This window comes from Rattus rattus, chromosome 17, assembly GCF_011064425.1.
Source record: "Rattus rattus isolate New Zealand chromosome 17, Rrattus_CSIRO_v1, whole genome shotgun sequence".
NCBI classification, from domain to species: domain Eukaryota; kingdom Metazoa; phylum Chordata; class Mammalia; order Rodentia; family Muridae; genus Rattus; species Rattus rattus.
Window position 1 is genome coordinate 10,095,957 of NC_046170.1, and position 25,705 is coordinate 10,121,661.

General features: G+C 38.2%; 1 pseudogene; it reads right to left on the minus strand.

Moving 5' to 3' along the window:
• Positions 1-624: 624 nt before the first annotated feature.
• On the minus strand, positions 625-24,305 carry LOC116886601 (annotated as a pseudogene).
• Positions 24,306-25,705: the final 1,400 nt, after the last annotated feature.

Consider the following 25,705-nt stretch of genomic DNA (forward strand, 5'->3'; position numbering starts at 1 on the left):
TCAATGCTTTGAAAAGAGGAATGTAGCTTAGAGTGAAGGTTGACATTTCACATTAAGTATGCTGCTTAACAATTTTTCACAAGCTGACCCGGACTTTCAGGAAATGTTCATGGCAGAATTGTAATTCTGAAGATCCACAATCTTTCATAAAAGGAACCAGCGATCTTCTGAGAACAGTGAATGAAGTCACTGCAAAGTCCACATTGCCCAATAGACTAGAAAAACAATTTAGGGGTTCAGGTTCCAATAGGTCTCCAGTTTTAAGGGAATGAAGTCTATGTTGATGGTACAGGGGGAAGAGGATATAAAAATAAATTGAGAGTTTTTCAGACTACAAGGTATTTTGTGCCTTTGTGGTCACCTATGCAAGACCATAATGTCTCTCCTGGAAGCCATCAGGAACCTTTCAAAATTATCAAGGAAAGAGGTCCTCAATCCAACTTGGGTGATATTTTGTTAGTGACACATGATCCTCCCTCCAACAATGAAGTGTTCTGTGTGCTAACAATATAGTTTAAAATAAAAAGTAAAACAAAATTCTGCATGTTCATAAAACTTGATAAAACCTAGTATTTCCAACTGTACAGTCACCAGAAGTACATGGCTATCAAAAATGCCCAGACATCACTTGTCATCTCCAGCACCTTCAGCTTCCTGGGCCTGATCTGTCTGGTCATCTCCGTTTTCTGCAGGATTAATTGCATCCTTACTGACATCAGCTTTCCCCTTCTTCCCCTTGGATATCTTCTTTCCCTTCTTTGGAGGGGTGTTTTTAGGCTTGGGCTATGGCTTTGGAGGCTCAGGTTTAGCAGACAACCTTGCAGATCTCTGTGTCTCGTCCTTCGCCTTGGCTTTGTTTCCTTTAGCATCCCCATTCAGCCTTTCATTTGAGCATGGCGCTGACAGGGACTTCTGTGCTGAACATGGGTATATAGTGGCATGGGTTTGGTCTATTTGGGATCATCCTTGATGCTTCTTCCTGTGTTGCTCTTTTGAGATGCTTGATCTTTCTTCCAATATAAAGGTCCCAAAACTACTTATGTCTTCCTCCTACTATGTTTCCAGATATTTAGGTTTGGGTTTTTCTTAGTTGTTGTTGTTTCTCTCTCTCTCTCTCTCTCTCTCTCTCTCTCTCTCTCTCTTTTTCTCTCTCTGTTTTTTTTTTATTTCTCCCAAGGTTTTCATATGAACACAACCAGGAACAGCAGAAAACAAGAAAATTTTATCTATCCTGTCTGTCTTTAATTCAAAGGACAAAATACCATTCGTGCTACTTCAGTGGGACAAATTGAAGCAAAGAACACACATTGCTAATTCAAGGTCCCATAATGATCAAGGGCAGAAAGCAATGCTTAATGTAGGTTCTGAAGGTCACAGTCTTTTTCTAATTTCTTTCTTTGTAAGTGAAACTAGTACAAGAGTCACAAAACCAAAACTAATAAAACCAACATTTACAAGTTCTCAGAAACTGTACTTTGACATAACATAATGAGGGGGATGAGTATGCATATGTTCCTCAAATAGTGCCAACACAAAAACAGCAAAAATTCTAAAACAAACATTTTCTGGGAAATGCCAGGCAAAGACAGTGAGGACAGCTGTACAGCACACAGGATGTTCTCATTAAAGAAAGCAGTGTTTTGATGGGCAGGTGTTGTCTTGGCAGAAAGACTGGCTTGATTCTGTTGTTGGCTCTTTGTCCTCTTGTCCAAACTGATTTCAGGAGGATTAGCACCAAATATAGGAAAGGCACATTTAGACATGGGTGATTGCCAGACTGCAAGGACAGCTGAGTTGAATTTAGGTCTTCCCAGTTTGGGAGTAGTGAAAATGGCTAACTCAGGCTCTCTCTTCTAAACAGTTGAAATGCAAGCAGGAGGAAAGAAGTCTGGATCTGATAACACCAGCAGTAATTACTGAGGAAACATTTGGTAAGGATCTGCTCTGTTTGGTTGTCTTCAAATACCAAGGCAAATAATGAAGTGTTTACAAGACCAGAGAGATCAGTCTTCCTCCCTTTTCATGCTGATGAATTTCTCTGTAAGTTAAAGCACCAGTTATCCCAGCTATTGAGGAAAAATGAATGGTTCCAATTGCAGGTCTGAGGACCAGGGAGGATGGGTGCTAGGATACAGGGAAGGGTAAGGAGGGAGAATTGATCATTCTGTAAGGATAGAACAATGTCAATCTCCCTGGTCCAAGTGTGTGAGAGGGGAGTCTTAGTACAAATTGTTTACTTTAGAATTTTTCCCTTCATAAATAGAAAGTGCTAAATATCATTATCAAAAGCTTTCCTTTCTATCTCCATTGAGTATCAGGGTAAGACGGGTGCCTGCCATTGTGACAGAGACTAGTTAGTGGTTTTTCTTCTCTCAACCAGAATTTAACACAAATTGTGTTCATATATACAGGTTGGCTAATAGGCAAAGCTTGTGCTCCCAGTGACCTTAGAGTTTTCTATGTATAATATCTCGCTGAATTCCCTTATTCTGGAATTAAATTCTCCAGCTGTCACATGAGTGAATATCAGCTCAAAGAATACAAATTTTCTATCACCAAGTGCTGAGCTGAGGTTTGAATTTAGGGCTTTTTGTTCAAAATTTGTATTCATGAATGGATTTGTGGCAGTGCCTTTTGTGGTAGAAAGAGGAGGCAGAAGCATGAAAATCACAAGTTTAAAGTCCTACTTGGACTGTAGAATGGGTTTCTGCTATGTTGAGAAAGTTAGTGCAACTCTGCATTAAACTTAAAAATCTAAACTAACTTAGAAAGTGTGGCTACTTAACTTACATTATTATAATCTCCAAATAGATGAATTCATAAAAATATTATACACTTATATATCCTTTTTTATGAGACTTATTTTATAGCAGACTTCCTCATATTCTGAACTTTATAATGCTTTTGTCCCTTCTGTGATATTACCTTATATGCAGAAGCTACGATATACATGTATCCATTGGTGCTAAGCATCACAACATGTCCAGTTATAATCTTCTGGAATGGTCTCTATTCTTTAAAGAGAAGCCCTTTGATTAGGTGTGGTAGCTATATTTATATTTAGGACTAAAGCTAAGACTTAGAATGTAGCAAGAAATGATGGGGGCCCAGGACAATAGCAGTAGTAGAATTTTCACTAAACTCCTTGATTTCAATAACCCCAGAAAGTTGTCTAGGTTTCCAGTACCAGGTAATCTTTCCTTCCTGTTTTCTGTGTCTTGTGTTCACTTAAGCTGCTATTGGCTGCCATCAGTCTGAGAAGTGCCATATATTTCCAACTCTACGCATATCTTGTCACTTTGGTAATTGTCATGGTTGTCGGTGGTTATATTGTTCAAGGCTCACATCTCTGCACTGCACAACCAATACGTAGACTGATTTCTGCAAGAGACTAATTCTCCTTCTTTAAGTCATATTTAGATGCTGATAGTTCTTTCTTTATTGGTAGGAACCTTTCAAATTTCCCTCTTTCTATATTAACATGTCCATTTTTTTCTCTCTCCATCTTTATTAACTTAGGTATTTCTTATTTACATTTTGATTGTTATTCCCTTTCCCAGTCTCCAGGCCAACATCCCCCTAACTCCTCTCCCTCCTCTACTGTATGGGTGTTCCCCTCCCCGTCCCCCCCTATTACCGCCCTCCTCCAACAATCACGTTCACTGGGGGTTCAGTTTTGTCAGGACCAAGGGCTTCCCCTTCCACTGGTGCTCTTACTAGGCTATTCATTGCTACCTATGCAGTCGGAGCCCAGGGTCAGTCCATGTATAGTCTTTGGGTAGTGACTTAGTCCCTGGAAGCTCTCTGGTTTGTTGCCATTGTTGTTCATATGGGGTCTCGAGCCCCTTCAAGCTCTTTCAGTCCTTTCTAAGATTCCTTCAGCGGGGGTCCCGTTCTCAGATCAGTGGTTTGCTGCTGGCATTCGCCTCTGTATTTGCTGTATTCTGACTGTGTCTCTCAGGAGAGATCTACATCCGGTTCCTGTCACCCTGCACTTCTTTGCTTCATCCATCTTACCTAGTTTGGTGGCTGTGTATGTATGGGCCACATATGGGGCAGGCTTTGAATGGGTGTTCCTTCTTATTGTTTGTTAAGGGCATAGTGCTCAGTTTTGAAACCATATACACATCATCAACAAAAATGGACTCAGCAGATTCTCTCTAGAGAGAGATAGAGAGATACAAATAAAGGTGATAGAGATAGAGATAAATATGGATAGATACATGCTAATCAAATCTATCAAATTGAAAATTGAAGGATGGTGTCTGTGAGAATAGGGAAGGAGGAAAGGGAGGGGAAAATTTTTGTAATTTCATCTTAATTTAAAATATATTAAAATAACTTAAATATTAGATCTCTAGATATTACATGACAGAGTGCGTTTTTTACTTTCTCTTTTATTGTTCATCAGTTTCATTTATACAATTCATTTCAGTCAATTTCACAAACCATTGGTTTTCTCCCACATATATCACTGACGATGACCTCTATGGCACCCTTACTACTTTCAGTTTCATCGCTGTCCTTCTAAATCATTGTTTTAAATTAATATTTACAATTTATATTCCCACAAAGATTTCTAAGCTTGTAATCATCATGACATAATCATGTTTTATAAAAATGTGTTATAAAATATTTCATATAAAAATACAGAAGTACAGGAAATAAGTCACTAAGAAATATAACACTATCGTGGTACATACTAGACAAGCTTCTCTCTTTGATTTTAAAAATCTAAGAGCCTTTATAATGCTATGTGTTAATTACATATATTAGGAGAAAAGAAAAACACAAAAAACTCTAAAAAATAGAAAATAGAAATGGAAATAGAAAATATCCTGAGTGAGGAAACCCAAGGGACTAAACTACCAACCTAGGAGTACACAAGGAGGGGCACGTGGTTCCAGCCACCTATGTTACAGAGGATGGCCTTGTCGGACACCAAAAGAGGAGAGGCCCTTAATTCTGTGAAGGCTCGATGCCCGAGTGTAGAGAAATGCTAGGCAAAGAAGTAGAGGGAGTGGGTGCATGATGGGGAGGGGGTTGGGATAGGGAGTTTCTGGAGTGGAAACAGGAAAAGGGGATATCATTTGAAATGTAAATAATGAAAATATCCAATAGAAAATATTTTCTCATACATATATCTGTAACTCCAGGAATAAAAAATTCAGGGAATAAAGAATGTAAAATGTTGGTGGAGGTAGGTGGGTGGCATGAATAGTAATGGCTCCCATAGACCATGTGCTGGAATTCTTGGCTAATAGGGAATAGAACTACTAGGAGCTTTGGCCTTGTTGGTGGAAGTATGTCACTGTGGCAGTGGGCTTTGAGGTTTTATATGTTAGAGCTATGCACAATATAACAAAGAGCCTTCTGCTGTGTACAGACAAAGATATACAACTCTCTGCTCCTTTTCCAGCATGATGACCGCCTGCATGGCACCATGTTTCTCTCTGTGTTGATAATATATACATATATAATACATGCATACATATATATGTATAAATGTGTGCATCTATGCATCTATTTATCTTTTGAGTGTATGGCAGTGGTATGTGTGTTAGTGTGTTTGTGTGTGTGTGTGTGTATTTATGTATGTATGTATGTATGTACCCCCAAGTTTTTGTGCCACCAGAGGCTAGATGAAAATTTGTGGTATTTTGTAACACTCCCTACAATTCTCCTGAATCTGGGAAACTCCCTGAGAATGAGGCTCATGTTGTTATTTTCTGTTTGTTTGTTTGCTTTGTTATGTTTTAAAATTAGAATTCTGCAAGGCCCCACCAACTCCCATAATTCACTTGTCATTGTCCCTCTCCTCCCCGTGGTTACACATATGCACAGAAATGTGGCTTGTTATAATGTGTTGAGTATTGAACTGTAGTTTTCATGCTTGTTGAACAAGTGTTCCAATCACATATGAATCTTTCCAACTCCTTTCTTAAGATTTTAAGGTTCTTTGGGATTTTATCATGTCCATATGTTTTGATTGCCACCAGATAATGCAAGACTTGACCCATTTCATAGAGGAACGGTGAAGTACAAATCATACTATCCTTTTTGTAGAAATCTTTCTAATCTTGTCCCAAAGTAAACTCCTTTGCTCTTTTAGTATAGTATCATATAAATTTCAAAACACAGGAAACTTTCAGTCCCAGCAAACAAACTTTGAATCCTGACTGGTCTTTTTTATCTCTTTTTTCAATTTTAGGGTTTATATTTCTCATGTGTAAAAGTAATGCGATTTTGCATAGTTTTGAGAAAGTAAAGACATAAAAGCTTCAGACTTCTTAGTCTGAAGGAAATGCATAAAAAACATGAGAGTTATCACCAGTCTGCACAGTTACTTATCAAACATGACAGCTGTTTTCTAGTTGGTCCAGCCATCTAGAACACTTAGTCTTTAAGATAACACAGGAAGTTTGTTTTATTTACCATTAAAAAGTACAGTTGGACAAGCATTAGCCTGAAGGGTTGAATGCCATGTTATTGACAGTACTAGTTTTAACAAGAATGTAAATTATGAGCTTGAAGAGAAGAAAGTGGATAAAAGTTACATTCTAAGAGAAAGAATAACTAGTTAACATTTGCATTGCAGCCTGTAAAAGATAGTTAACTTTATTTTATAATATATGTAATAAATTCACATATATAAAATATTTATATATTTTATTTATGCTGAAATTGCTATTGCTGCGTATATTTTTCCTTCTTCTGCCAGTTTCCTGTCCAATTTGTTTTCCTTCGACTCTTCCCTCTTTCTATTCCAACCTTCCGTTCTTCTCTATCTTCTTCCTTAAAAACATTTGAGCTGATTTCAGAGGACCCAGTAATTGTTGTAGGGCATTACTTCTACTTGAACACTTAAAATGTCATCTCACAACACAGTTACTTATACTGGATAGCTTACCAAGTGGGAAATGCTTCACAATATTCCCCTATATAGTATCTTACAAAATTACCCACAATACAGTAACAAAAATACACTAGTTTCCAGTTACTAAATATCCCTTGGTACCATTTCAGTTAAAATTTCTTAATAAAACATCTCATATCCATGAGGAATGATATATTTCACTTTCCAAGGATTAAATGATCTACTAATATGAAGAATAGTAAATTTCACTTTCCAAAAATTAAGTGATCTACTAACATCATTGTCATTGTCGGCATCATCATCATCTTTTTAACTTTTTGTGTATTTGATGTCCAGGAGACACGATGCCCATGCCCATGGCCAGAAAATCACTTCGTGGAGTTGCTTCTCTCCTTCCAGCTACTGGATTGGAAAACTTAAATTGAGGTTTCTGGGTATGAACTGATATCACCAGGTAGATAAAGCAAACACTTTTATCTACTAAGCCATCCTGCATGCCTTCATTTGATTAATTATTTACTGCTTTTGGCTTATCTGTTTAAGATAAGTTTTTTTATATTTAAAACATAGGCTGTCTTGGAACTATCTATGCAGACCAGACTCACTTAAGACTTCTCTCATGCATCCTGCCTCTACCTCCTGATTGCTGAATCAGTCACATTGCCTGACTCTTTCTCTCTAGAAAACATCCCATCACATTTCTTATGATCTTCACAAACCAACTGTGGAGTTTGCTGAACACACAGGAGGGCCTGGAGCCAAAAATGTAGAACAATTAAGGAAGGCCTGTTTATGCTTTACACAACTAGAGCAATAGTAGAATTGTTTGCTAAATAATTTTACCTGTACTAAAGATCTGGATTTTTGCCATTGGGCATAAATATCCTTTATACAATTTATAGTACTACCTAATGAGTCTGTGATGTGTTATCTTACACAAAGTCTAATTTCTTAATCAGAGAACTCAGTCTCACACATATGTGTACACACATACATCATACATATACACAAAAGAAAGTAATGGTAATTATTAGCTAGTATCTATTGAAAATTAGGCATTACACACTAGACCAAGTAGTATGGTACCAGCAGTTATGTGTAATAATTTTCTAATTAATTAAATAATTAATTAATTAATTCAAGGTTTCCAGCCCTCATCCCAGGCTGACCTTGATTTTATGATTATCTTCATTTATCTCCCAGGTATTAGGATTATGAGTATGTACCACCATGCCCACTACCTTCTTTTAACCTTATAAAATAGAAACTGCTTTCTCCTGAGATTGTGGAAATTTAAATAACCTATAATTTTCTCACTTGATATGTAATAATTACTTTCAGGTAAAACTGACCTCATTTTAATTGTCTTTAGTAAGGATGATACCTAAGAAGTAACTGTTTCCATGTGACATAAAAGAAATTAGTAATTATGGTTTAACGTTTTTGAAAACCATTCTGGTAATTTTTGGTCAACTAACACTTATTATAAACACATCTCCTAGCAGCAGATTTTGAACTTATTTGCTTCTAATTATGTGATAATATGCACCATTTGCTTTTAAGCTCTGTGGGTCTAGGCCAAATGAATTTTCTTAAATATAGACAGACAATGAGGAAATTTGAAACACTTACCACTTTTTTTTTTTAAATTGAGCTCTGAAAGCGATTTCAGCTTGCAGAAGAGTTCCTCTGGACAATTAATTTTAGATGGGAAAGGCACTCTGCCTTTTGTTACATGGTTGATTATGTTTTTAAATGTGTATGGCATCCCTGCAATTCCCAGTAATTACATGTCAAATATTTCTGTTTTACAGTGTTCTATGTTTCTCATCGGGTTGCATCTATTAGTGTTTTAAACATTCTGTGTCCACTTGTATATGTATAGTCAACATATATTCTGGAAATACTGTATTGAATAAGATGATCCCTAAATAAAAAAAAATCTGTTAATATCAAATCATGTCACGTTTTATTTACAGGGGTAATAGGACATGGATGAATGGGTGTTTCCGTGAAAAATGGATTACCTTTCAGCACAGTTATCAGTGGTGAAGATGTTAATGGGTGATATAACACAGGGAAATCTACATGACTTGGAAAATCGACATGGCAAGAGGAAAAGTTAATTTCAGACTTGCCTCAGTAATCAGATCTGCTGCCAGCTAAAAACTGTCACCTCAGTATATTGTTCATTATGCTATTCAATGCGGATGAAGACGCTGACATTCAAAATGAGAATAATTGGGCCTGGGGCTAGGAGGAGTGGGATATGAGGTGGTGATAGGAGTACATTTATATCTGACCTTTTGTATGACTTGCCCAAGAAACACTGGGGTGGTACCTGCCATGACTACTGCAGACTGAGGATTCATTACAGTTTAAATTGTTTGTCAGTAAATTGCTGGAAGCTAAAATTAACTACAATAATTTCTACAAACAGGCCTTCACAATGGAACTTGCAAAGCATTGGCAATGCCAAGGAAGTTCTAGGGTCTTGAAAATGCAGAAACCAGGATGTGGGAACACAGGAGGAAAGGGGGAGCTACAACATGACTTTTCAAGATATTCCAGGTACAAATATAACAGAAGGCCTCATACAACTCCATATGCTCAGGATGAGAAAGGTGTCAAGGAGACACTAATGAGATAATTTATAGGAGACATTTTTATGGATGAAGATTCCATTTTACCTCTTCCACAATGGAGAGCCAATGTTATTGCTTCTGCTCTTTGACTGAGACACATATGCTAGAGTCAAAAAGAAAGTCCTTACTTATTTTACAAAAATGAATAGAGATTTTGGACTCTACCTCCCCCTGCAAAAGCCTTAGTCAGTAAATAGACATTTTAAGAATGAATTGAAGTATGATTTTTCTGTAAAGGAACTTACAAATTTTAAGTGTGTATAGTTCAATGGGATTTAATGCACACATGTATAATATACCTATTACTACAATCAACATTGAGAATATTCTTGTCAACTTTCGAACCTTTCTCACTTCTCCTGTATGCAGCTCCCCTGACAGTCCTGGGCCTCAGGCAAAGAATCATTTTTCTATTCTGAAATGTTGTTTTATAAATTTAAAGCTGTCCAAATAGAACTGTATGGAAGTTCTTAGATGTATCTTTTTCTCAGTTCATTGTGTGTGGACACCCATCCCTACTGCCAGATGAAGCAAAGTTAGGCTTCTTTATATTGCAGAGAGCCCACTGGGCAAAGAGACCTTCAATTGAGAGGTAAAGTTTACACACAAAGCAAGCAGTAGATGTTTAATGTTTCTATAATTTGGGCACAATGAATGATGACATTACTCACATTCACATGTAAATGTAGATATATGTTTGTTTTCTTAGACAAAATTCTAGAAATTTACAACATATAATAGCTGTCTGAAGCTTAGGCACTTGATCTCTGATACTCAAAAATTATGTGTGTGTTGTTTTAAGTGTCAGTGCTCTCAGATGTCAGAAAGAGGCACCATATTTCAACAAAGCTGAAGTTCTAGGTGGCTTTGAGACTTCTAATGTTGGCCATGTGGAACTAAAACTGTGTCTTCTAGAAGACCGAGAAGTCCTCTTAAACTCTGAGATAGCTCTCCCATTCTTAATACTTTTAATTGATTTATATAACCATTCAGAATGTTCAAGTATGTTTTATTCTAGCTTTAAGTCATACCCACATGTGCAGTTTGAATTTTGTACATAAATGTTTTGTTGGGAGGGAGGCGTCTTGTGTGCATGAGCGTGTGCATGTGGGAGACAAGAGAGAGAGAGAGAGAGAGAGAGAGAGAGAGAGAGAGAGAGAGAGAGAGATTGATTCCAAGTGTATGGGTGAAAGGATACAAGTTTTGTATGCAGGGAACAGCAAAAGTTTAAGATGTTACTTTCCTCAATTTCTGTCTACCTTATATTTTGTTGCAAAGTCTCTGCTCTGAATGCAGAGTTCCTTCAGTTTTGCTAATGCAGAGATCTCTCTCTACTTCCTGAGTCTGGAGTTAATGTCAGACCCCGCACCTGCCCAGGTTTTACATAGGTGCCAGAATTGTAGTTTCAATTTTCCTCCTTGTGTTTTGACTCACCCCACTTAGACATGTCCCCAGCCCCAAAATGTGAATTTTACATCTTTCGAATTTGCATATATGTCAAAAACAGTTGTGTTATTTTCCTATTTTTCAATCTTCATAGTGAAGGTATCCATGTTTTTGTATCATACTCAAAATAGAAGGTCATTATGAGTGTTTTACAGTTAATCTTTTAAGTCCCAGAGTTGTATGACAAGACTTTTTCTGCATAGACAACACACACACACATCTGTTCACCCTAGACAAGAAGCCCATAAGAGACCTAAAGCTTCGACTTGTGAACCATGAGTTTTATAGGGGTTAGTTACAGGAATATGAGTAAAGAGTCATTTAGAGAAGCAGAAATGACTAAAAGACAGCTATATCACTAAAGCCCACACTAGTGTTATTGACAGTTAACAAAAGCTGGGAACCTGGAACACATCTTACAGTCTAAAGGCAGCTAAAAAGACTGGAGAGTGTCATTTTCAACTGACATAGTTGGTTCAAACCATTTCCAGGCAGCTTGGCTTCTTGGAGGCAGCTGGGCTGGTCTTGAAGCTTTCTTGGAAACCTGCTATGCTTAAGAAAGACTGTAAACGGCTTGGTTCCTTTAGTCTTGGAATGAAGGGACTTCAGGAATCTGGTCACTTTTAGGGACCATCTGAAGCTATTTTGAATTGATTACCTTCCTGCTTAAGAAGCTTCCCTGAAAATCTCAGAGAAAACGGCTACACAACACATTGCTAAATTTCTGATGCTTCCTTGCTAATGTACCAGTTACTTCTTATTTGAAGATCTCACTTTTCTAAACTTGGTGCAGATAATTTCCTCAGTTTTAGTATTTGTGGCAATATCTTTGTATTTCCTTTTTGTGGTTGTTGTTCATTTGTTTTGACTTTTTTTTTTTTGGAAAGATTTTCACTGTGTAGCCTTTTATCTCAGAACTCCCATTGAAGAACAGACAGACCTTAAAACCTCCTCAGGTTTGGGTTAAAGATGTAGCCAGCAATGCATGTCCTGTGTTCCTTTCCCCAAGAATAGACGGACATTTTAACAGGTTTTTAAAAGCATTTTATATTTATTTTCCTCTCTATCTTTTTGTCCCTTGGATTTTCATTTTGTTAATGAGGAATGATGTATCTAATTATAACAATGTTTCATTTTTAATATAGAATGGATAGATATTAGCATTTCCTCTTCCATGCTTGATGGGCTTTTAACTGATGTCTGGGTTGCTTAACATAAAACTTTAAAAACAAATACATTACTTTGTATAAAATCTCAACATGTTGGTTCTACAATATCAGTCTGAATCCGTATGAATCCAGGCTGGCCTGGAGCACACTATGTATACTGGCATTCAATTCACAGAGGTCTGCCCGAAGAGATCTCCTGAGTTCTGGGGTGGAAAGCAGGTAACACTGCAACCAGTGCTCACTCTTTTCTACTTATTATAATGTTTTGGATAGGGTAACAGTTCATAGACTAGTTCCATACCCTGAATAGTTTAAATGCCATTTTTACCCCAGTGACAATACATTCTGAGTGCTGCTTATAAAATATATTCATATTAGGAAATGCTGACATTGAAATTTGGCCCTATGTAGTAAAAGTTGAATTACGAGCACCTTGGAATTTGTTTCTATACCACAAAGCCTAAACTAACACAATTAGGTTTAGATGTGATGATAAATCAGAGAAATGCATTTTTAAAATATAAATTAAATGTTTTCCTTTAGCTAGACAATGCCCATAGCGACCCTAATGCTGCCCAACATGAGAACGTGAGATTAAAGCATGACACAGGACAAATCCAAATAGGAGAGGTTCTCTAGATATCTTGTAGTCAGATGTTTTAATTTTGTAAACTATTGCAAGGAGTAGAAGCCCGTGGTCATATAACATAAGATCAGAAGACAGATATAGCCTGTAGGTCTTCGTCGTTGAAGCAGATAGGGAGCAGTCTAAGGTGAATTTATTAGCATTTTAGAATAATTTGTTTTTATACCAGACACCCAGGAATAAATGTAGTTTCTCAAATATTTTTCAGGTGTTTCTCAAATGCCCAAATAAGCAATGAGTATGGTTTTAGTTTTATGTTTTAATTTAAGCATCCCTAAGGTTGAGGGCCTAGAGTTAACACAGTGTAAGAAGACCCTGTATATGCTTACAACTCTCCTTACCACAATAAGAAGAACCTGAAAGAGATCCTATTCCCTAAATTCTGAGACACAAACCACATCATTGGCTTTATTTTTCATGTATAATCCTTGCGTTCTCTTCCAACGGGCAGTGTTGTTTATGCCGCCATTTTCACGTGTTTATTGTCAATATTTATGCCAGCTTTCTAGTCAACATTATTTGGCTGTTTCAATTCTGTGATGAAAAAATTACAGATGAAAGGTGGGACAGGTTGCCCAGCCTTGTCAGATGCCAGGGAGCTAGAATCATGACTCTCACTTCTGCATGAGGATATGCATGGTAGGAAGATACAGTAAGAATTAACACCCCCCTCCGCCTTTTTTTCTTCTTTCAACAATAAAAATGCATGACATATGCCAGAAAGCAAATAAAGGCACATACGGTTTTCTAAACAACTGTACAGGAAGAACAACACACAAACAATGTTATAGTTAAAACTAAGTGTCAGTGATTGACACAATCATAGGAGTCCCTGTATTGTTTGATAGAAGTTAGCTTGAATAACAGTGGTAACGTCCATTTTAGGTGTTGTCAATATTTTTTACTGTTAGTAAAGAGATACTATGCATGATCAGTATTATCTTTCAAAATACAGATATAAATTCTAAGAATCAGTGCATCTTTGCCTTTTTTAAATGTTACACAAACACAGTATTAAAAAATCTATTCTTAATGTCTTTCTCTTTTAGCCTCTTTTAATAACCATTATTCCTTAGTTGTATGTATTTGGAGTTAGTTGTTATAATGTATAACAATTTTACAAACTGCTCAAATTGCTAAGGATGGGGGAGGGGTTGTTAGATTTTGCCTACTAGGTAAAACACTGCTATACATAATCTAGTGTATAAGCAAAAATATCTCAATTGATTTATTTTTATGGATGAGAGATTAATCCTCTATGTAAAAACTGGAACTTTTCCAATGCTGCCTTCCCCTCCTGCCTCCCTCCGACCTCTCTCCTCCCCTCGCTCCTTCTTTCCCTCCCTTATACAAGCCTTCCTTCTTCCTTCTTTCTTCCTTTTCTCACTCACTCCTTTTTCCTCTCTGCTTCCATTATTTACTTTCTTCTCCCTCATCCCTGCCTCTCTTCTCCTTCCTTCCCTCTCACACATCTCTCTGCTTTGCTCCTTCCCTCCTCCCCTTCTTATATTCTGATCCCTTATTTCAGCCTCCACCCTCTCTCCATTCATCATATTTTCCTCTTCCCCCTATTCTTTCTGCCCTTCACTTTCTCTATTTTCCTCTCTTCCTCCTTTCTAATTTCTTCCATCCTTCCTCTCCCTTCTCCCCATTCTTTCTTCCTTTTCCCCTTCCTCCTGCCCTCTAGTCATCCCCCCTCCCTTCCTCCTGTCCGCCTTCACTTTCGTCCCCCATTCCTTACGTTTCATTCTTTTTCTTCTTTCCTCCTTCTCAACTTCCTATTCCTTCTCTTTCTTTATCTCTTCTCCCTTCTATTATCCCCCCCAACTCTTTCCCTTCATTCACACTAGGCCATTCCTCTTCTCCTCCCTTCCTTTCTTCTTGCTTCTTCACTTCTTCCATCATCGTGTCTTAGGATTTCTATTGCTGTGAAGATACAGCATATCTATGGCAGTTCTTATAAAGGAAAACATTTAATTGGAACCTTGCTTACTATTCAGAGGTTTACTCTGAATCATGACAGGAAGCATGATATCACAAAGGCAGACATGGTACTGGAGTGGGAGGTGAGAGTTCAACATCTTTTTCTACAGGCAGATGGAATAAAGTGAGACACTTGGTCTGGATTGAGCATCTACAATTTCAAAGCTCCAGTGACATACTTCCCCCAACAAGGCCCAATCTACTCCCATAAAACCACAAACCCAAATCGCTTCAAATAGTACCACTTCAAATCTCCAATGCGTACCACCATAGCTCTCTTCCTTTGTCCTTTTCTCTGTGCACCCCTCCCTCCCCTAATTCCTTCTTCTATGCCTCTTTTCCTCACCCATCCCTCCTTTCCTTCTCCCTAACACCCCTCCTATGCCTCTGCCTCTCACTCCATTCGCACTCCCTTCCTGCACTATCCTTTCCCTACTTTCTGTTACCAGTCATTTTTATTTTGTTTTTTTCTTTGATTTTCTTTTTTCTTTTTTTTTTCTTTATTAACTTGAGTATTTCTTATTTACATTTCGATTGTTATTCCCTTTCCCGGTTTCCAGGCCAACATCCCCTAGCCCCTCTCCCTCCCCTTCTATATGGGTGTTCCCCTCCCCATCCTCCCCCCATTACCGCCCTCCCCCCAACAATCACATTCACTGGGTGTTCAGTCTTGGCAGGACCAAGGGCTTCCCCTTCCACTGGTGCTCTTACTAGGATATTCATTGCTACCTACGAGGTTGGAGCCCAGAGTCAGTCCATGTATAGTCTTTAGGTAGTGGCTTAGTCCCTGGAAGCTCTGGTTGGTTGGCATTATTGTTCATATGGGGTCTCGGGGCCCCATCAAGCTCTTCTAGTCCTTTCTCTGATTCCTTAAACTGGGGTCCCCTTCTCAGTTCAGTGGTTTGCTGCTGGCATTCGCCTATGTATTTGCTGTATTCTGGCTGTGTCTCTCAGGAGAGATCTACATCCGGCTCCTGTCGGCCTGCACTTCTTTGCTTCATCCATCTTGTCTAATTGGGTGGCTGTACAAGTATGGGCCACATGTGGGGCAGGCTCAGAATGGGTGTTCCTTCTGCCTCAGTTTTAATCTTTGCCTCCCTATTCCCTGCCAAGGGTATTCTTGTTCCCCTTTTAAAGAAGGAGTGAAGCATTTGCATTTTGATCATCTGTCTTTAGTTTCATGTGTTCTGTGCATCTAGGGCAATTCAAGCATTTGAGCTAATAGCCACTTATCAATGAGTGCATACCATGTGTGTTTTTCTGTGATTGGGTTACCTTACACAGGATGATATTTTCCAGTTCCCTCCATTTGCCTATTAACTTCATAAAGTCATTGTTTTTGATAGCTGAGTAATATTCCATTGTGTAGATGTACCACATTTTCTGTATCCATTCCTCTGTTGAAGGGCATCTGGGTTCTTTCCAGCTTCTGGTTATTATAAATAAGGCTGCTATGAACATAGTGGAGCACGTGTCTTTGTTATATGTTGGGGCATCTTTTGGGTATATGCCCAAGAGAGGTATAGCTGGGTCCTCAGGTAGTTCAAAGTCCAATTTTCCGAGGAACCTCCAGACTGATTTCCAGAGTGGTTGTACTAGTCTGCAATCGCACCAACAATGGAGGAGTGTTCCTCTTTCTCCACATCCTCGTCAGCATCTGCTGTCACCTGAGTTTTTTATCTTAGCCATTCTCACTGGTTTGAGGTGAAATCTCAGGGTTGTTTTGATTTGCATTTCCCTCATTCATCTTTCCTTCTTTTCCTCCCCTTCCTATAACCTCCTTCCCTTTCTCCTCCCTCCAACATTTGCACTTCTTCCTTTTTTCTTTCTTCCATGGCTCTATCTCTGTCTCTTGGTCTCTCTATTTCTGTCTCTCTCCTTCTACTTCTCTCCTTTTCCTCTCCTCCCCTCTCTGTCTCTCTTTGTTTCTCTCTGTGTGTCTCTCTGTCTCTCTCTGTCTCTGTCTCTCTGTCTCTCTCTCTCTCTCTCTGTCTCTCTGTCTCTGTCTCTGTCTCTGTCTCTGTCTCTCTCTCTCTCTCTCTCTCTCTCTCTCTCTCTCTGTCTTTCTCACTTTCTCAACAGTTTACATTTTCTATCACTGCCTTGGTTACTATTATTGCATCACATGTTATTTGACGAAATTGTTCCCTTCAAGTGCTTTCTTTATTATTAAGTGCACACCACCCTCAGTATGTGGATTATAGAACTCATTTTACAGATCATTTTAGTTGGATCTTCTTAGTTTGGAAGTAAGATGGTCAGTTGTCTATTGAATTTCAGGCCAAAAGATATAGATGTATGGACATTGGGTGACTAACTTAACACAAAATAAAGGAGTATCTTCAGCAATAAAAGGCAAGATGAACAGAATTGTTGACAATAAAAGAATGCCTGGAGACAGGTAAAAATTTGTATTTATATGCCATCCCATTGGGTAATTTCTCCTATATGTATTGAAAGTTCAGACAAGTCTTTATATAGTTAGATCAAGGTCATATTCAAGATATCCACTCAACTACGAAATGTGGAACTTCAGTATATTCACAAGTTTCTGGGGTATGTTTTTAAACACACAGACATTCATCATGGAAATATAAGGTCTTCTCTAATATTTGAATAAACATCCATATGCTAATGTGAGTTGTATTTCTAAAACAGACAAAAAATATTGTGACTAAAAACACATTATCAAATAATTTTGTACGAATACAAAAAAGGTTCCTTGAGTCTGCATTTCTTGATCACTAGTCATGAGTTTCCCCCAAAGTAAAACAATGCTCTATGTAGTTAAACTGGCCTCATAATGCTTATGGCCTTTCTCATGTATATCAGAAAGGATATCAATGATATTCAAGAAAAAGGATTGGGGTATTTTATATTTGTTCAGACTTCACATCTAAACAGAAAGCCACTATCCAAATACAATTGGAGATAATTCAGCTGGCACATGAAAATGACATAATTTTGAGTACTACCATTAAGGCATTAGCAGAAATAATACCACGATTGGGGCCATTTGAAATAACAGTAAATACAGAGGAATGTGTACACACAGACATGGGGAACAAGAGAGGGAGAGGAGGTCGGGCTGGAAGAGAAGGACAGGAAGAGAAAGATGGAGAAGGAAAGGGATATGGGAACAAGAAATGGAGATGGCAAAGGATAGGAACAAAAACAAAGGCAGTAAGAGTCACTCTCAATGACCGATATCTATTATCTGTTAGACTACAAGATGGACGTTTTACAGAAATTCCAAAAGAAATTATTTTTCTAATATCTTAAGACTGAAGGAAAACAAGTGCATTATATAACTGGCAACCTGAGTCTACTATATATAAAAAAAGAAATTTAATCTGAATTCACCTTTATTCCTGGATTATTACTCCATGACACCACCATTTGGTAAAATCAATTCTGTGGTTTGTAACTCAACAGTGGGTGTTTAGTCTGCAAAAAAACTGCCTAATATAAAGCAGTGAGGTGACTGAAAGTAAGTAGAAGAATCAGGTAAGATACAAAATCTAAAAAACTACCTTGGTTCTGATGAACTGTATGACAAGTGAACTGTGATATTTGGCATTTTTTTAAAAAATATAGGCACTTATTCATTCAGTCTGTCCTCAATCTTGTTATGTATCTGAGTTTGGCAATGAAATCTTGATCCTCCTGCTACCTTCCAATGCCTGGATTCCATCAGGCTTGCATCAGCAAGCCAGCTTGGACATATTTAAAATAAATTATTTCAATTTCATCAAATATTATTTTTAATTGAGTTTCTAAAACTCAAGTTCTACCGAAACGGTCTTTCAACATAGTATCTTCTTAATAAATCCCTTATTTCTTCTCTTTCTTCTTTCTCCTCCATCTTCTTTGTGGTTTTCTGTTCTTGTTTTTCTATTTCTTTTATTAGCACTGTTACTTCACTACTGTCTACAACTTCCCAAACTCTCCTTATCACTAACAAGATAGATTTCACACTCCTTGTATGTCACCCTGATACATGACTGCAAACTGTTACTTTTTAATTAACTTCTTCTCTACTTCTCTCATTTTATACTTAATTTGTCCCACCATCAACAGTGCTAAATCTGAGTTCCATGTAAATTTCTCATGCTAGATATGTTACAGTGTATAGTGGTTTTGTTATCTTTTCTGGGAGTAGAATGCAAACTTTGGAGGAGCAGAAAATATGTAGCATAGTATCAGCTAATAGATTCACACACTGAAAAATGGAATTTGCAGACAAGGAACCAAAACAGCGTTACCTATCAACATGTACATCATTAGAATAGATTTTTTACAAAAATTTTGGTTTCCCTTTGAATCTCTTATATAAATGCCAAAAAAGACTTATGGGATAAATCCTCCTCTTTTTTTATGGAGAATCTATATAGATATGAGTGGGGAATAACTTATGTCTACTTGACATAAGCTAAAGTCATCTAAGAGGAGAAAACCTATCCTTGGAAAAGGTTTCCAACAAAAGGGCTATAGGAAAGCAGGTAGGGAATTTTCTTAATTCATGATAGATGGAGAAGGAACCAGCCCATTGTTGGCGGTACCCATCTTAGGCTGGTGATCCTGGGAGCTATAAAATATAGGGTGAGCAAAGCAATATGCAGAATTCCTCTATGTGTGGTTCTTATTCCACATTCATACATTGCTTAAGTTCCTGCCCTGACTGCCTTTGATAATTAACAGTTGTGGGAGAATATAATAAAAAACAAATTTTCTCCCTCCAAACATGCTTTTGGTTATGGTATTTCATTACAACAATAGTAACCCTAAGACGGAAACATTCTGAATTGTACCCTACCTTCTTTCTAGGTAAGGTCTGAGCACAGCAATAGATCATAAGAAGCTGTAGAATTGAAAACCAAATACTAATAACACATAGGTAAACACACATGAAATTATTTGTCATGGATAACTTAGAAGCTAGTCTGGCAACAGAATTAGTATTCGAACTCTGTGTAACCAAATGCTAGCATTCTATTTTCTTGCAGTGTAAGAGAAGCCTGTTGAATCTTAGCACTACCAAGCATCTATGAAAGATCACACTTAAATTAGTATCACTAAACTCAGCCAGCCCTGTAGCTACCCCCCAGTACATTGTACTTTGCCAATTATGGAACTCAGCTGTTCCTCTTTGCCATTTAGTTATTGAGCTTTTCTTGGCCAGGCATGCCACCCAGGGCCAGCCTGGGCATGAAGCTGACTATCTGGCCTTCATTATTTGAATCTAATCCATTCCCTGAGAAAACACCCCCCAAGCCATAAAATGCATCTGTGTGTTGATTTTATTAGGTCATCTGATTGAGCAGATGTTGATGGCTCTAGAAAACAGAGTGTTTTCCCCCTGCCAACCTTAATTTGTACCACTGAAGTTTCAGGCGGAGCCCATCAACAGTGCTATTTCCACATTTTAACATGGCATTTCAGATCACATAATAATTTCTGTAGCACAAAACCTGAAAGGACAGGGCAACTTTCACCCTGTGCTTCTTAGTTAATATGCCCTTCTTTCAGATCCTATAGGCAATACATGGATATATTTGACTTATGTTCTATTTTAGTATATTCATAGACCCTTAAACAGAAATGCCTATACTGGTTCATTCGTGGGCTGCTTCTGAAGTAATTTTCCGTTCCTTGAAACAAATTGGTTTAAGAGTTTGGGTAGTAGCTACTCCCTAAGATGAGTCTTCAAATTTCAGGGAGAGAATGGGAAAGGTAATACTTTCACTATTTCTACCTCTCGATATTTAAATTCCCTCTAATAATTTCCAAAGATGGATGTTTTATCTATGGTTAATTGGTTTTATTTTATGTTTTGTAATAAAAAGGGTTGAAGATAAGGCTCACACATAGGTGAGCATTCTAACAGTAAATTCTGTTTCAACTTATTTTTTGAATGACTCATTTGGCCTCCTTATTTTAAGGTAGCTGGTTAATTGTTGGTGATATCTGACTATTGTCAAAGACACTGTATTTTTAGAGTTTTTGAATATCTTAAGAAAAAATACCCTATTTCTCAGCTAACCATGGCATTTAAAGAGATTAATGTATATATCTAGCAATTAATATTACCTACTCTAAGGAAGTAAACATGAAACCCAAATAAATTATTTTTTCTAATTAATTCTGTTTCTTTCTCCTTAGACATGGTATTTAGACATGGTATTATAGTCTTTTACAGGCAAGGAAATACATTTTACAAATGACAACTCTATGAAGACATGAGGTAGCTATAAGTAAGGCTTGATTTAAGAGGATTTCATCATGATTAACCCAAAGAAGGCATGAAATGCTTTATTTTGTTGATTAAAAATACAGGAGATACAAATGCTCTCTAGGTCCTCCTATATACCCGATTCCTTTTCTAAAACCATATTCAAGCCTTGGGCTTATTTTTCCTCTTCATTTTCCCTTCCCTAAGTTCATCAGAAATAAACATGAATAGGTGACATTCAGAAGGAGCGGGGGTGGGGTGGGGTGGGAGGAATAATATAATCAGGCTGTGATATCATCCTTACAGAGCATCCATGACCCCCATCCTCCAGCCAGGTTACTTCTCCCATAGGATAGAATATTCCTCAGGATTTAGGCTTCCCCAGAGGAAAATTAATTGTTTGTGACCACTGGATCATGTACAGCATTAGCACTTTGTTAATTGGCATTCCGATGGCTTGACAACGTCATATAAATCCAGTGAAATGCATGTGCAGTCAGCTTGACTAGAAAGGAAAAAAAAATTCAATGTGGCATGGCTCAAAGCCCTGGAGAATCAATACAAGTTATCTGGGCAAAGATTTCATTGTATTTATATTATACTCCTTGCCTCTTCAAGCTGTTGCCTGCGTTTCTTGCTCTGACATGTGGGAGTGAGGATAAATCCAAGGTCAAAAAACCAGGAGGTAAGCTGAAGGCTGCAGGCATGTTTGCATTTCTGTGACTAGCATGCCCAAAGCTGGGAAATGTCTTAGATGGATTTGAGTCCTCAACTCAATCCTATTACTATTTAGCAATAGAAAAATCCTATTTTTATCAAGGTCATATGGCAGTAAATTTAACATGAAACACGTTTGCTTTCTGTGACACGGTTTCTCTTTTATTATTTTCAACTACAATGTGCCTTTCCATAATCAGGTGAGAAGTGTTCATATCAGGGATCTACTTCCCATCCAATCTGCTGCAAGATTTGATAGACAGGAGCTGCAAGAAAAGGGAGTCAAGTAAGTGAATTTGTTGACTTTAGAAATAAACAAACAAATATAACAACAGCAACAAAAACACAAACAGCTTCTCTCTCAGCATGTGATGATTTACATGAAAATAGATGGCAAAATTTTCTAAATATTGATGTGTAATTTATTGTACCTATTGGCACATGTTATAGTATTGTTTTTTTTTTAAGTCTGAACAATTTAATGATTATTTTTTTCCAGTGTAGAAAATTTTTATTAAGAGTTTTGGGTTTTAAAATGAGTGAGAAACCAGCATCTAGACAGCTCCAGACTGCGGGCTTGGCTTTCAGCACTACATGACAAAGACTCGTAGGGTCTTCCCTGTTACCATACAGGAGAGCTGTGTCCTACAGGCTGGTGGACAACATGGGACATCATAGGAACATGCTTTGATGTGAGGGCAAAGTAGAGTGGCTTCCATGATGGAAACCTCAGACCGCAACCCCAACTCTGTCCTGCCTAGTCTGACAAGTGGGTGTACCCTGTGGCCAGGCTTGGCAATTTAATGATTATTATCCCCTCCTGCTGTTATGGTCTTATTTTCTTTCTTGCAAAGGTAGCTAAATGTCTGCTTAAGTGAAAGAAATGGTTAATGCTGCCAGTTAAGTTAGGACAGTATATATTTTTATCTGACTTCAAAAACCTCATCTTATTGCATTTGTTTCCTGCTGGAGGACCTGAAGTGAGTTCTCTTCACTTCAGCCATGATGCCTGACTCAGGATGACTAGCCACATGTGGTTAATGAGCTCAAAAAATGTAATTAGCTCAACTGAGAAACTGAAACTGACTTTTGAGTCTGGATGAGCCATGACTGTGAAATGCACACAGAATGTAAAAGACAGTTAAGAAGATGAAGAGACACATCTCATTATTGCTTATATCTATTAATGTGATGAAGCATGGTACATACATTGAGTTAAATAAAATATCTTTACATTTAATTTTACTTATTTCTTTTGCTTAATAAATTTGATCCCCTAAATATTATAGATTAACTCCGTGGCTTCTATTTATATTTCTGTTAATACTCTGAAGTAAAAGTAAGGATTTTCACTTGATTTTTCCAAAATCTTCCTAGATTCCATACAGACCCAAGCTAAAATTTGTTTAACTACTGATCTATTCACAAAACACTCCAAGAATTTTCTCCTATTTTTATGTCCTAAAGGAATTTTTGGAATTCAAAACAGAGATGCAGACCTGAGATGCTGATTTTTGTGCTATCTATATATACCATTGAAACCTGTATATAATAAAGCTTTGAAGAAGACCTCCATCCACAACCTACCCCACAATTGTGCCTGTCTCCATACCCCTAGGAGTTTTGCTCTAACCTGACATACTCGGATATGATCCCTAACCCACTCCTGCCCCAATCACCTGCCTTCTGGGTCCTTAGCAAGACCAGTACTCATAAGTTCTTCCCTGCCCTATATTAGCTCCATCCTCCCTCAGATCCAAACCTACACATGAAGTTGGGATCGGTGTACCACACTGCATAACTCTGCCTGCTTCCCAGAAGGTCTGGATTAATCCAGAATACACAGCACCAACTGCTTCCTGGGAGCCCTGCTCCAATCCAGGACACTCAGATCACTGAACACCAGAGAAACCAGATGGTAAGACACAAGCATAAGAACATGATCAACAGGGTCAGTCCATGATTAGTCTTTGGGTAGTGGCTTAGTCCCTGGAAGCTCTGGTTGGTTGGCATTGTTGTTCATATGGAGTCTCAAGTCCCTTCAAACTCTTCCAGTCCTTTCTCTGATTTCTTAAACAGGTGTCCCGTTCTCAGTTCAGTGGTTTGCTGCTGGCATTCACCTATGTATTTGCTGTATTATGGCTGTGTCTCTCAGGAGAGATCTACATCTACTTCCTGTCGGCCTGCACTTCATTGCTTCGTCCATCTTGTCTAGTTTGGTGGCTGTATATGTATGGGCCACATGTGGGGCAGGCTGACCCTGGGCTCCAACCTCATAAGTAGCAATGAATAATCTAGTAAGAGCTGTCCCACGCGAGACCTTCCGCCGGCAAGAAGCACGTGGACATAGAAATCCTAGCTATGCGTAAAACTTTATTTCTATCTCAAAGAGAAGCCCCCGTTGCCACGCCAACGTGGTGCGCTTATAAACCCCCTAACGCCGCGCATCCACACCTGATTGGTTGCTTACTTATGACCTCATCAGGCACACCCGGGAATGGGCAAAGACCTGGCACGAGGGCACTCTTGCACATGCGCACAGTTAACTTCCTGAAGGGGGGCCGGCTGGCGCGGCGAAGGCTAGCGCCATCTTGACTGACTTGGCCTTCCACGTGGGGGGCAGTGGAAGCCAGCGCCATCTAGTGGTGGCGTATGTTATTGCGGCCCTCTACAAGAGCACCAGTGGAAGGGGAAGCCCTTGGTCCTGCCAAGACTGAACCCCCAGTGAACGTGATTGTTGGGGGAGGGCAGTAAGGGGGGGAGGATGGTAATGGGGGGAAGATGGGGAGGGGAATACCCATATAGAAGGGGAAGGGGAGGGGCCAGGGGGACATGTTGGCCTGGAAACTGGGAAAGGGAATAACAGTTGAAATGTAAATAAGAAATACCCAATTTAATAAAGATGGAGGAAAAATATTTTAACTAATTAAAAAAAAAGAAGGAATAATAAAATTTTTAGAAGAACAGTATAAAATCTATGCCAATTCTGAAAGTCAAAATCTCAAATTAAAAAAATGATAAATATGTTTATAGGAAACAGCATGATCCATGTTATCAGCCAGGATGTATTCACCATTAATAGTAACTACATTAATGTGGAACAATGTTATTATTTTAGAAATATAGCTCAACACAATTTGTAGAGCATATGAGCTTACATGAAAGGGTGTGGCATAGTGACTAAGAACCATGACCTTGGACTGGAGAAATGGCTCAGTGGTTAAGAGCATTGACTGGTCTTCCAGAGGTCTGAAGTTCAAATCCTAGTAACCACATGGTGGCTCACAACCATCTGTAATGAGATCTGATGCCCTCTTCTGGTATGTCTGAAGACAGTTTCAGTATATATATATATATATATATATATATATATATATATATATATAATAACTAAATTAATCTTTAAAAAAAACATTAGCTTTTAAAGATTCTGCTTTAATTAAAACACTTCTGCATGTTCATGAGATTGCGTGCATGCATTCTTGTGTGCATGCTTGCATATGTGCATAGCTCTCTCCCTCTCTCTCTCTCTCCCTCTCTCTTCTGTGAGTGTGTGTGTGTGTGTGTGTGAGTGTGTGTGTGTGTGTGTGTGTGTGTGTGTGTGTGTGTGTGTGAGTGCCTTGGGTGCAGATGCCTGAAGAAGGAATCTGATTTCCTGGAGCCATAGTTATAGGCAGTTTATGAACTGTCAACATGGGTACTAAGATCTTTGGAAAATTAGAAATCACTCTTAACTATTCAGCCATCTGTCCAGACCCTGGGCAATGTTTCTAATGCAGTTAAGAAAGCATAATCCAATAGAGGGATAATATCCAAAATATACAAAGAACTCAAGAAATTAGACTCCAGAGAACTAAATAACCCTATTAAAAATGGGGTACAGAGAATTCTTAGCTGAGGATCTCAAATGGTTGAAAAGCACTTAAAGGAGTATTCCACATCCTTAGACACCAGGGAAATGCAAATCAAAGTGACTATGAGATTCTACCT